The 14,020-nt window shown below is 40.0% G+C and overlaps 1 long non-coding RNA gene across 7 annotated transcripts in view; it reads right to left on the bottom strand.

Annotated features, from left to right (window-relative positions):
* Positions 1-951: 951 nt before the first annotated feature.
* Positions 952-14,020, bottom strand: part of LOC111930134 (uncharacterized) — a 142,379-nt gene continuing 129,310 nt past the window's right edge. For 6 of the 7 annotated variants that reach the window (XR_015287789.1, XR_002865042.2, XR_015287791.1 and 3 more), the window contains one exon: positions 952-1,026. This is a non-coding gene — a long non-coding RNA (uncharacterized LOC111930134). Of the gene's footprint in view, positions 1,027-1,173; positions 1,446-14,020 lie in introns of those variants that run through there. The other variant, XR_015287787.1, reaches the window with a different exon arrangement.

Genomic DNA, 14,020 nt, shown 5'->3' with positions numbered 1-14,020 from the left:
CTAGTTCTCTTTCATGACTGTTAACTTTACCTGAGCAGTCAGAATGGATGTCTAGGGGAAGAAGAGGAAAAAAGCAAAACCAAAAATCCCATTATACCTTAAAACTGACAGACAATATCTTGATGAAGTTATTCCCTTTCTGTGTAATGATTTAATTTCAGAAGTATATGAATATAAGAAATTTTAGTTGTAGTGTTCAGCTTTCATGATTAATAAAAGACCTGGGTGTGGTTTTTGTGGGTTGATTTGGGTTTGTTTTTTTTAATTATTAAAATTTTGTACAGAGCCATTTTGGTTGAAAAAAGTTATGGTATGCTTTAATATTAGATACCCCTTGAAGGAATTTTTTGAATATTTTTTCACATGGCAGGGTGACCTTTTAATGTATATTTTAGACAATTCAGCGGTTTGTGATAATGTTGTAGATTATTGTATTTCCTTCTTGAGGCTTTATGTTAAATGGATAAACATTTCTGGGCAAGCAAACTCTTCTCCAGTTTTAAAGTTTTTTCTCCTTGCACTTTATGGCAATGTATTTCAATTAGAAAAGCTCTTATGACTGTTTTTTTCTCCTGGCTTTTCTTATGAATGTTTTTCCCTGTGGAGGTAGCAGCACAAATCCTCTCTGCCCCATACTGGAAAAGGACATAAGACATGGACCTTGAGCTCCATGTATGGAGGCAGGGGAGCTTAAACTCACTCTCCCATTCACAAAACCAGGAGCATCTCAACTTTATCAACTGAGTCAACTGAACACTGCAGTTGCTTGTCCAAAGCAGCTTTACACTGGTGTACATTCATTGCTTAATATGTGGTTTCTTAGATATGGAAGACAGATATGGAAGATACATATATATGGAGTCGTGTCCCAGAAGGATGGACACACAGTATTTGTGTTTCAAAACCAGTTCATCTTTTCTGCAGCACTGATTTTAAGATTCAGGCACTTACATTAACAGAAAGTGAAGGCACCAGCTGTTCTGTGTATGAACCAGTAAAGAATGTGAAGTGTTGGGTGGGCGTCATCTGGAGAGGCAGAAGAGACCTGTATTAAAGCCAGTCTATATTTACAGAGTTCACCTTGCACAAAAGCTGTGACTTAAAAAACATTAAATTAATTAAAAATTAAAAATACATTTCATTGAGACCTTGAGCAACAGAAATCTCACCTACATGGCATTGGAGCATGAACTGAAGTCTCTGCATGCCCACGAAGCAGGTTGTTACACATAGGTAGGGCAGTAACTCGTCCTGGAGATAATGGTTTTTGTCCTGAAAGCAGTGTGATCAGCTTAGCAAGAAGCTCTCTACAAGTTGTAGGCAATTGTCTCCAGACCTGGACTGGAATGAAGTGCTTGGGGAGCTCTTTGCATGTGTGTCTCTCATGTATGGTGTAATACAGTCACGATGGAAACCTCTTGTAGGAATGAGCATAATCTTTCACCCTGTGCTCAGAGAAAATTTGATCTATTAGAGACACAGTCTGCTTATGAAGCTTCTGGTCATTCCTTCTGAATTTCTAAACCCTTATATTGCAGTTCTTAATCATGGACATGATAAGTTAGGTGCTACTTGGTGTATAGAGACCAAAGAGCCTGATGAGCAGGAGACTGTAGAGATGGGGATCTGTGCTGTCACCTTGGGTCCTGAACCTGCACACAGCCTAGCAGATCTTCAGCTCTAGTGCAGGTAGGGAGCTAAGGAGACAAAAAAGTGTGCTTTTGCTGTGGTACATACCTGGCATAGATAAAATATCACACACATAAATTATCATCTCCTTTGGAAGGATAGATGCTGACAGTCTATACTAAAGAAAATGATTTATCTGTCTGAGTAGGTAACAGTAAATGCCTCGCAGAGAGCTGTACAGCTCCAGGTCTAAAGATACCTCAGTGGTAATAGAGGGATGAAAATGCACGAGGTATGTTAATTGAGCAATAAATTAAATGTATGATTAAATGAAGAGGTAACCTTTCCAAGGAAGTCCCTCTTAATGTGTGTTACTTCACATTTTGCCTTTGGGCTTTTCTGCACTAGAAAAATAAGCTGAAGTAAGGTCATGTTGGGTTCAGTTAACTCTGACCTAAGAAGGATGACTGCTTTGCTAGTATAGTTGAGCTGCAATGTTTTATGTCTCAAATGAGCAGGTCAAGGGGTAGTCTTGACTCCCTGCAGAATCAGAGTGATCATAGAAACAGCGTTTTCTACCACCTGTGCTTCTGCCTTATCCACTGCCTGCACATGCCACTGCAATCTGTCACATTGTGACAGGCATCAGGCGCTAGGGTGAAGTACATGATTGTGAGCAAGAACAACAGCAGGTGGTTAATTCACACTCCTGAGATTCCTCCCAGAAGAATTGGGGCATGGCTAGGAAATATGTAGGGAAATCCCCAGTCTGTTTCACCCTGCTGATGGTCAGAAAAAGTTTGTGAAATTTGGCAGCTGTGAAGCTATTCATATGTCCAGAATCTACAGTACTGATGAACAGGGGATTGGCTGAGAGCATTGTTTCCCTTCTTGACCATGATCTGTTATTGCAGGTAGCATGAATGTATAGTTTTGCTGGCAAAAACATGAGACAGTTGTCTCATGGCTTTCTGAGTCCACCTTTGATTATTTTCTGTCTCTGTAAAGGAATTTTTGCCATTTGCTGTTCATATTTAGTTAGTGTAATGCAATGCCCTTAAATGGACCACTCACAGCATGTCTTGTTCTCCCTAGTTTGGAAGGAATTTTTCTTTTTTATGCTTGTGAGGTCCTTTGTTACTCTTTGAATCGTGTGCTTCCCCATGCTTGAATGGTTAACTGCTGAGATCCCCTGAATATTGCTGGTATAAGTTCAGGCTGCCTTGCTCTTCTCTGATCAGCTATTTGTAGGTACTGTTGTGCCTGTTCCTACAGAGTCCACAATTTGGCATTTGCCTTAGTGCATGGGTAGCTCAGTGAATTCCAACTATTTCCATACCCACATTTGGACACTGCAGCTCATCTTATGTTTGGCATTTCTTGTTCTTCCTAAGTGTATGTGCTCACATGCTCCACAGGCACTCTGTGATAAGACTGAGGAGGATTAAAGTAACTCAATCTGCAAATCCAGTTGTGATGCTGAGGAAGAGCCAAGCCAGATAAGCATAGCAGTCTCCATGGCTCTGTGATATAAGGCAGGCACCCTTTGTAGTAGGTTTAAAAAGACATTGGCAGTCAGGTGGCAGGGCCAGTGCTTCATGCAGATTAATTCTCATATCTTGCAACTCTACAAAGACTTGTACACGGTATCTTTCCTTCATGAATCACAATTACATTCACTCTGCCATGCCTCTGCCATGTTCCAGATCCGGGTATCCCTTTTAGCCTTGCCAGGAGTGGACCCATTTGTAAGCAGCTGGGCAGCCTAGGGGAATTCAGAGCACCAGGAATGTGGTGAATGCTGGTGTGACTGGTCATGCAGAGTTCACTGACTTCTTCTGACTGCTGTGTCTCGGATTTAAGCTGCACCAAGGTCAGTGAGGGGACTTCAGACAGAAGAAAAAGGAGATCAGACTGAACACAGTAAAAATTATTTGGGAGCTGTCCTTTGAGTATATATAAGGACTTTAATTTACAGCCAGTAAGTGGAGCTAAAGCTCCATGAAAGGTTATTTCTTTAAAAAAGTATGGTTAAAAATTTCTGATGGAACTTTTTTCTCCCCATTTCCTTGTATTTATTTAGTTCTTTTGTTGCACATAAACAATCACACTGCTGGGAGCTCATGGCGTGAGCTCTTAACTTTCCTATTTCATTCCTTGAGTCATAGACAGAACACAGGATCTTTGCTGCATTGACTGTGCAGTTAGCTCTTTCCCATGTTATTTGTTTGCTTTGCAATAGTTCTTCTCCTTACTAATTTCACACAAAATTTCCCCTGTCAGTTAAACACAAAATAATTGCATTTGTGTATATGTGAGTAGTCATGTTTGCAAAGGGACTTTCATACTCATATTAATCTAATTAAATTAATTTCCTCAGTGGCAATATTGTGTACAAGCTTTTGGGAAAAGCTGTGTTTTGGCTACATTGTTACTCAGCAGTTCATGTACAATATCTAATGCTTGTATCTAGAGTTTTGACTTGCACTGCTTTATTGCATCTGTACTTCCATAATTAGAAACATTTTGCAATTGCACTTATTGGTCTCCATTTTTGACTAGTCTGAACCACTTTATGCTTTTATTCATCTTGTCTCCTCTTTATAAATATTAGCTCCTCATTTGAAAAATTTAGGCAGGAAAATACTTAGACTTAAGTGTACCTTTAAGTATTGGATCTGTACAATAGATTCCAATGGGTTAGGAATGTGATTGAGTGCTTCCTTGGGTCAAAGTCATTAATACTTCACCTTGACTTATATGACTAAGAATCCAGCTCAACAGTGGACAACCAGAGACTCAGGCAGTTCTGTGATGTTTATTTTTTCAAAATCCACTAGCAATAATACAACTACAAGTCCTTTGCTGAATAAATGCAGACCTTTGTTTTTTTTTTCCTAACCTGGGCTATTGCTTGAAGCCATAAAATGTATTTTATAGAGCTCAGCTCAATCTCTTCTGATTTTGACAAACTCTTATTTCACTACTGCAATGGTTGGCCATTTAGCTTGAGTTCTTGGCCTGTGTTCTGGGAAAACAATGATCACAGAACAGCCCAGATCTATCATGTGCATTTGCAGCAATTCACGTCTGACCCATATCCATTTGGTCTGGTTTTTAATTTAGTAAATCTGTAAAACGAGCAGTTCTATCCTGCAAAGTTTCAGTGTGATCCTTTAAGCATATTTTGGTGACACAGGATGGGAAGGAGAGGTCTGCGGAGTGTTAAAGAAGAGAATTTCTGGACCTCAGTTTTTCCTTAAAGTTGACTAATTCACCAGCTGTTGCAGACATTCTGGATCTTTTCTTCTGGGTCCCTTTCCACTGACAGTGGGGAAGGTATTTCAAAATCATTACACAAACACATGCACACTTGCTTGTATCCCTAAAATCTCTCTGATATAAACAAACATTTTTGGCATTAGAGTAACACTAGAGAAAGCACCACAGCTGTTTGAGATATGAGGGGATGGAAAAGAGGACTGGCCTTCCAGGGTGAAGTTCTGCCAAAGACATTTTTATATGAGAATATTTTTATGCCCACAAAAATGCTGTGTTAAATCAAGGGAGAAACTGCCTGTCCCTGCTGTGTGCTCCATCCACAGCTGTGCCTATAGCAACATAGACAAAGGACGTATGGGAGCATCTATTCACTGGACAGGGTCCCACAGTGACAACTGGACAGGCTCAGTGGAGATGGTAGCAGTTTCAGGAATACCTTGCCAGAGTCAACAGAAGAATGGAAATAGTTTTAGAAGGCCCTTGTTTGATGAGGCTACTTGCAGAAATAGTCTTTCAGGATAATCAAGTCAAATTATGAGGTGTTTTAGAAACACTAAAGTGATAGTATAAAAATATTTGTGTCTGAAATCTTTGTAGGCTGATTATAAAGCATAATTTTATTTTGAGAATCAAAATTCTTTTCTTCTCATCCATTTCTGGAGACTGAAGTAACTAAAATTATTTAGGGGTTAATTTTCATGAAAGAATGGAGTTATGTCAGGTATGATACTCTTTAGAAGTTTGCTTTATTTTCTCAACAGAGGTTTAAAGTCCTATCTATGCTTTTAATGCTTTCTGCCTTCCTGATATGCTTCATTTTCCCGTGGAAATATCTAATACAAGCACTGGCTATGAACAATTGTTTTAAAATATGTTTTGACTTGTTCAGTACACCACTCAAGCCCTCAAACAAAACCTTTTTCCCTTAGACCAGTTTTATCTTCTTGAAAATCACTATGCATTTAAGCTTTTCCCAATGAGAAAAGGTGATGAGAAAAGAGCATCATCTGATTGTCACTTCCATCACAGTTTTGTGCACTCAAAGCACTTGAAATACTCTGCCAGCTCTGGGTTGGAACTTCTATTGTCTTTAATGGGTGTTTGGGCAGGCATCAAAACCACTTAAACTGCTGCTCCCACACCATGAGCTTTTGTCCTTTTTCAGACCATTTTACCTAAATCTGAGAAAAGGGCTGATTGCTACAAAGCTGAGACAAGTGCAACATGTACTCTAACAAGTGAGAATCTGTAGATAGTGGCAGGCAAAATGTCACCAGCCTTCAACGACTGGCATTCCTTCTGCCAAGATGTGCCACTCACAGCCAAAGTAACTTGCTACCTGACAAGGCCAGGTTGTGCTTTTGCAAGTGTTGAGTATACAGTGGATCATTTGCTCTCAGCCTGACCTTGGACATTAGCAGCCTAGGACTGGGGAATTACAGCACCCTTGCACTCCCCCAGTGAGAAAATAATACGCAGTAGCAGAGATAAGAAGCTGCTAGGATCTGGCAGAACCTGGTCAGAATAGCTGACCATAACATGACCATTCTGAGGATGAGGCCAAGGGCATGAGGATTGCTATCTCTTACCTGCAGCAGGCTGAAAGGCAGCTCAACATCTAGGCCCAAACTACTGGATGGAAAGAAGATGCTCATAATAAATTCCAGTTTTGAACAGACAACCTCTTATTATTTTTAACATGCTGTCAGTTCAACACAAAACTCTTAACATGGCCAGTCAGTGCACTACCTTTTTCCTCCATGGGTAAATCCCCTGGACTCAGTTGTCCCAGGACATGCAGAGGCATAATTATTACCTGCTACTTCTGTGGTAAGAATTTGTAGACTCATAGGACTCAAGGCCATTTTCTGTCGCTGCTCTGAGAACACAATGACACACCACAGAGATGGTATGAAGGAAAACCGAGGGAATGGAGGACAGGAGGAACATGAAGCTCTGATCCTACACAGCAGCAGCATTCAGAGTGTGTACCATCCAAGCTAAATTTTAAACATTTCAGTCAAACAAGGTTTTATCAACATTATCCTGTGCTTGAAGAGGCACCTCTTCAAGCAGGACAAGAGAGTAATGATTTTATGGATTGGGTCTAGGTCTTCAGGAGCAGATTGACATGCTTGAGGGATCATCATTCTCATAGGAGATCTGGTCTTGCCTCCACAAAAATCCTTGAGAACTCGCTTTTCAGTTCACACTCTCAGGTAGCATCTTTTGAGAAAAGCTTCACTCAAAACAGGAATAACATTAAGACTGTGAATTCTCCTAATCAAAACCCAGTAAATGTTGTATAAGAAAGGTTATGTTTTTATACTAGCTCAGGGGCCCAGGTGGCAGTCAGGCCCAATCTAGTGGATTTGCACGCCGTGTTGTGTTTGCTCACCTTTTCACTCTAGGTCATTGCACCATCTGGGCAATATAAGTAGGACAGCTTGGATAATGGGGTCTTAACCTGAGCAAGAAACGTTGATGTGACCAAACTTGCCCTTGAAATCTGAGCTGTCCTTTTATGCCTCACAGTGTGTGCTTTGATGATGCAGCGGTGGTACCTTTCCGTATGGAGCCTCATTCACAGCACAGCATGGGCCCTGCTTGTGGACCGAGCCAGGCTTACACAGGGCGTGAAATCATTTCATGTGAGATGCCTTTGTTGTGTGTTGGAGATGTTAAACAATGTGCAGCCAATAAGAGAAGGAGTGTCAGGAAGAAAAGGAAATTCTTCTGAGTTGGCACCTGCCTGACATATTACAGACATAGATGTTATGCTTGCTTCTGCATTTCTTTATCTATTGTGAAAAAAATCTTTGTGGGAGATTTCTATTAGGAAGTTGGCAAGTCATTTAAAGCTTTTTTTTAGACACAGCATGTGTGTTTCTCATTTTCTGGGTGCCTAGCTTCTAGCTTTCTTTGGCCTCAAGCCACTGAACATGTTGAGGATAGAGACCAAGAGTAAGAGCTTAATTTCACATCCTCTGGGAAGCTCATGTACACAGCTGAAGACTGGTAGGTGCATTTGCCATAACCCCTGTAGCTGAACTAATGTGCTGTAGCTTTCTTCACTAGCTGGATTTTCCTACAAAGCACTGTGAGAGCTTGCCATTGAAAACTGAGGAACCCAATTTATGCACAGCATTGACCAAATGGGGTTTTATATCAGTAGCCTTGGGTGCCTGCACTAGAACTGCCAACTCCATGGGCTGTGCACTCTGCCAGTTGGCCTAACTTGCTTGAATTCAACTTCAAGCACCTGTTTTTCATCCATGAGCTCTGTCTGAATGCAGAGAAAAGAAACAGAACTGGTCCTCTGATTATCACTGACAATGACTGAATCTGTAGTTGAAACTCTTCTTGAAGCACTTGAGCAAATGAAGAAACATGATGGATACTTCCAAAAAGGTACTGCACTGCTCTTGAGAGCTGTATCCAGCTTTTCTTTATCTTTGGAGAGAAGAGGAAGATACCTGACAGCCCATTTCAGTGTGAGTGAATGGGGAACTAATTTCTACAATATACAGTATTTTTGCATTTAGGTGAAATTAAATGAGAATTATACATAGATGCTTATGAAATACATGGAGTATTTGCTATAGGCATGATTGAACTGCTCTGGCCAACTTTTCAGCCACCTAGTCAAATACACTTCTTTAGAAAGAGGGCAAGTACAGTCCACTTTCCCGGACAGTTAATATTCCTCTGGTTAATTTCTCTTCATCCCCAGGACTGAGCACCTCTGTGTAGAGTAGTGAATGTGCCTTCTATAATCTTTGATACTGCCAGCGATAAGATGGGTTTTATTTGCATGCTCTTTCACTTGAGATTTTGCTCACAACCAGCAGCTGGGTGTTTCTCTGTGTATCATATTTTTGCTCCAGGCTGTTCAGAGGCCAATATTTCAAGGCCATAACTGGTGATCCCACTTTAGTCTTTCCCTTATAAGCAGCTGAAGCATCTCTTTTGCTGTTCTTTAAAACATAATCTGAACTATTGGTTTTGATCATTAAGAGGAGAAGCAGCTGGTACACAGAGAGATCCCATGTTATCTAGCTGGGAAGATGAAGTCAATATCAAGTTTAGCGAAATCAGAAAGAGGAGTGGAGTTAAAATGCACAATTGCTTTTGATGTTTGTTTTTTTTTCTCCCCTCCATATTACTGTGGAACACAAAGGAAAAAACAATGAGGGAAAGATTTTTATTTCTGTAAGGGGCAGGGAAAGGGGCAATGCTGACTCTACTATGGTAAGAGCTCCCAGTTGAGATAAATGGTGCTGCTGTTGTGGCACCAAGCTTTTTCTAGGCTTCTTCTTGGCTGTAACATGAGAGTGAATTTGGATCTGTCTCTGAAATTTTATGCTCTGCATTTGGCCACAACTGGTTGGCACCTAGTCCAGTGCTGCATCATGCAGGTGCTCTTAGCCCTGACTTATTTAACCATCTCTGGTTCAAAGATGAGCACTGAAGGTAATAGTCAGCCTGTTCGACTTTCTGCAGTTCTATCAAAAATACGAAAATTTTAAGGTGCATCATAGTGGGGAAGCAGAAGGGCACTAAATATTTAATACCAAAAAGTTAAATATTATCATAAAAGTAATTTAATATAAATGGCTTCCAGCAAGTCCTTATCCATATTTCATGATTGAAATGGGTGTCTGGCTTCTAATGTTTGCATGCAATTAATTTTAATGGGTGTAGCACATTACTTCCAATCCTTTGTCCCTCAGAGACCCTGGTCCTATTAAGAAAAGAAAATAGCAGGACATCAAACGTCAGTGACACTGAGGGTGATGCAGTGCCCTGTGTATAAATCTGAAAATGACAAGTTAATAACCTATTGATAGTTCCTGAAGTGTATAGAGACTAATTATTCTGTGTATCTGGGGGTAAATGAGAAGTGGCAAGAACTCCATAAGGTAAAGATGTCTAAAAATATGAATATGCATTAGCAACACATAAAGCTTCATTTTCTCATGTCTTTGTAAATGTGAACTGAAGTCTCTTTAAATAGGTGTAGTCTTCCCACTGATTTTACAGGATTTAGAAGAGGTCTTCAGTGAACTTTATATGTGTATTAGAGACGGCGTAAACAATTTTGCTTGGGTGAGGTCAAAGAAAAATCCTCCAAACACCTTCATGCTCACTAAGATCTGTGAAGGGCAAGGCTGCAAGATGAAGCAGACTCTATGTTTTGTGAATGATTTAAAGAGCAGAAATTGCTGGATGTTCACAAATGTCCCTCCAGATTGCATGAAGATGTGTAAGGTGTCTGATGACCTCTGAAATAACTGCAGAGATTTATAAAGCTAAACAAATATGTCTCAGACCATTAAACTGGACAGAAGAGAGGTCTGGCACATTTGATACCAGAAGGAATTTCTTAAATAGTCAAAGTGAAAAAAAAATAGGTGGTGCAAGACACATTCTAACACTAAAACTGATTTCATTGTGGGCTTCTGGGGATGAAACTCTCCAGCTTTAATTAGCATCAAACTTAACTGTCTTCTATTTCAAACCTGAATATTAATTAGTGATGCCCTTGGGGTAATCAACCCTTGTGGATCTCTGAGAAAAATGAACTGATTAATAGATTGACCTTGAGAGTTCCAATGGAAGATGATGAAAATACAGACTGTTCAACTGTGCTGCACTGTAAGCTTAACTTAGCGTAAACTAGTGAATTGGGAAGCCCAAAGGAAGAAGGATGAAAACTTAATGAGGAGGTTAGTTACAAAGGATGCCATTCATTTTTCCACTTAAAAATGCAAACTCTTGTTGCTTTGCATTCAAGCCATGAATGGAAGTTCATCTTCAAATACTTTCAGAAGAATCTGACTTTAATTGTATGAACCCTCAAAAAAGTTCTCTGACACATATATCAGTCATTTCAAGTTCAGTTTTTGCTGCTTCCCAGCAAGCAGTTGATGTTTTCAGAAAACAGAAATTTTGGAAAAAATGGAAAGTACAGCACCATATTTGGAGTCAGGAAAATCTGCCTCAAGCTCCCTCATCATGCCATGGATTCTTTGCTAGGGTCTTCTGCCTTTGTCAATGTCTGTGCAATCCTGGATGAATAAAATGTGTCACTTGCCTTTTTTGAGTAGGAATGGAGAATAAAAATCTCCATTGTCCATGATACCTCGTGATCTGTTGATCTGAGATGCTGAGAATGCAAAGAAAAACTTAAATTTCTATCCCTTCTTAGCCTTTTGTATTAAATCTTCCTGCTTCTCCTTCCCAAGGCCTCTTTCTTATATAACAGTTTATCCTCGAATAACTGTGTTATGCCATTTCCAACTTTCTTGTTCTCCAAGTACATCTTACAAAATGGAACAGCTCCTCTGTCTTTGTTGTGCCTTTCAACATCCTGAAGCCTTAGCTAAGAATTCCACTGCATGGGCACATGACCCAAAGTTGCCATTCAAATGTGCTTTTCAGTTTTGATTTCCCAAAAGTGATCAGAAGATGTGAAAGTGTCATTATTGCAAAGCCATAGGTTTGTATTTCAAAGCACATTTGAAGCTAGATAAGCTGTAAAAAGTACTTTAGGCAATGAAAGAATCTCAGGCTTACACGGTAAAATAGAGAAGATAAGTAGTGATGTGCTCTTGGCACACAGTTAGGTGGTCCGGATTTTTGTTTTATTGTTATTGCCGGGTAAAATCAGATAACATGACGACGTGCATTCCCTAATAGAAATTTCTAATATAGGACACATAGTGATACTGAAGGGTAGATAAGAAAATTCTAACTTCTGTAAAACTCATTGATGTCATCTTACCCCTAAGAACAAGTCAAACAAAAGGCATATATTTATAGCACTGGAAAATTGCATGCCAGTTGAAGGTGCTAGCTTTTCTTGATATCCTTGAAGACTCAGATTCTCAGTTTGTCAGTTCAGGTATAGTAGAGCTTGAAGCAGTCAGAGGAAGTCACCTGCCAGGGTGCCTAAAAAGACCCTGCTGAAGGATATGGGCTGTTCACACCATTTAGCCCTTCAGAATAAATCTCCAAGTGCCACCAAAGGAATTGTCTGGTCCCAGCTTGTTGTCATGATTCAGTGAAAATATCATATATGTTCAGACTGAGGCTCGTTGACAGCAAGAACAGGAATGTCTCCTGCTGGATGAACCAGAAGTCAAACCTCAGAGAAGACGACATGACGGTCAGATTGTGGTGTAGTATGAAGAACCTGGAATGGTTTTAGATAGATGCAGGGGGTGGATCAGGAATTAGAAGGTGAGGTGATCAGGATGGGCCATGGCATAGACCATACCCCATTATTGCCAGGCTTTGTAAAGGCAGAGAGGCCCAGACAAGGGAGCTGGGCTGTAGGTAGTGGCTGCTGTAGAGGGTAAGAGTGAATGATTCCCCACCAGTAGCCTGTGAGTCCATCAGTTTAGATGTAAAATCTTGCCTAGTCAGGATTCTTCCATGTTTGTTTTGTTCTAACTCTCCTTGGACTGATTTCCTGGGACCACATTTTTTTCTGTAAGTGCTGCATCAGAAAGAGTGATCCTAATGCAGCAAAGATTGCCTGGGTAAAGTGTAAATTAACTGAAACTGACACCTCTGTTGCCATAGCTAAGCTATTTTTGGTACCTAAGGTAGTTTTTTTCAGCCAGCTAAGGTTTTGTATGCTACATTAAATTCTGCAGACTACAAATATCCCTGCCATATAATTAGAACTAGATTTGGAATATCAGAATACATTGAACGTGCTGGGATGGTGATTTTTGTCCTTTGTACCACTGAATATCTGCCAAATTTAAACTTAATGTTAGACCATTCCATTACATACTGTTTAACAAGTCAGAAATAATCTAAATAAGCTGGGTGAGAGACTGTATTTAACATTATGTAGACTGAATTTTAAATTTTCTTTCCTTCTCAGTGTTATACATCTTCCTCTGCTTGTAAGTGTTTTCAGAGAGAATTTGTATTTTTTTGTGTGTGTGTGTGTGTGATATGAATGCAGGGACTCCAGACCCAATGAAATACCCCACAGAAGTGCTGAAGGTCTATTGGCTTATAAAGAAACACAATACTTTTGGCCCTAGACATCCTGACTGCTAAAGCAGGCAGCACTCTGAGAGGGATGTGGTGCCTGGAGCATGGGAAGCAGCTGTGAAGAGATGAGTAGAACAGTGGGGGGTGGCTGTGGATTAAAAAGCCAAGTTGTGGAGGAGCACAGTTCTGCTAATCGATTGACTAGTGTGTGTCTGAGTAAAATTTAAGGAAGAAATGCTTAGGAACAATCCCAGATGGCAGAGAAATGAGAAACTATTTAATTATTGCCAATGTCTAACAGCTAAAAATGCTGTGTCTCCTTATTTCAACCAGCATTTTATAATTTATTAATTCAGAAATAGATCTGAGTTTTGCTAAAAATCTGGAGCAAGTAAGGTAAAAGACCAAATGACCTCCTCATAAAGTGCTGGTTCCTTTAATTCCTTCAATGGCAAAAGTCCTGATTACTACGTATTATGGTGGTAGCTACTGTGAAATTTACTTGTTAGCTGTAGTTAAACCCATCTGTTTCAAGAATGCTGACAAGGATTTATATTTACAATGCATTTATAAAATTTGGACCTTAGTCTAAGAAGCATCAAAGGTCAGAGGGCCTAGGAAATTCTTCAGCAGATCCCCAGCAGCAGGCTGGGCTCGATGATGGGTCAGCGGTAGGGACTCAGTGCCATTGTGCAATTAGTGGTAGGATCAGAGATTGCAGGCTTTTCCATGGTGGCCTGTGGATCAGCACTTACTTCTGAGCACCTATGGCAGAACTGTAACTTCATATCATCTCTTTCCATGGTCTGGAACTATCTTCCATTCTGTTGCTCTTAAAAGCCATAGTCACTTTTAGAATACTGGACCTCTGTCTGGTCTGGTCTTCCTCTTCATCTAAAACTTTGACCCTTAGGATCTCAGTATCCTTCAGGTTGTTATGTTTTAGTTGTTTATTTATTTATTTTGTTAGGGGTTTCTTTTAGTTTTAATTTTTTTTTTTTTATTTTTTCCCTGGAGGAAAGCAGGGAATAGGGAGAAAAAAAAAAATCTACCTTTGATTAGAAGTGCTGTTAGTGCTGGCAAACTGCTAATT

The sequence above is a fragment of the Cyanistes caeruleus genome, chromosome 6 (genome assembly GCF_971803275.1).
Source record: "Cyanistes caeruleus chromosome 6, bCyaCae1.hap1.1, whole genome shotgun sequence".
NCBI lineage: Eukaryota > Metazoa > Chordata > Aves > Passeriformes > Paridae > Cyanistes > Cyanistes caeruleus.
This window is presented reverse-complemented; position numbering and strand designations above follow the sequence as displayed.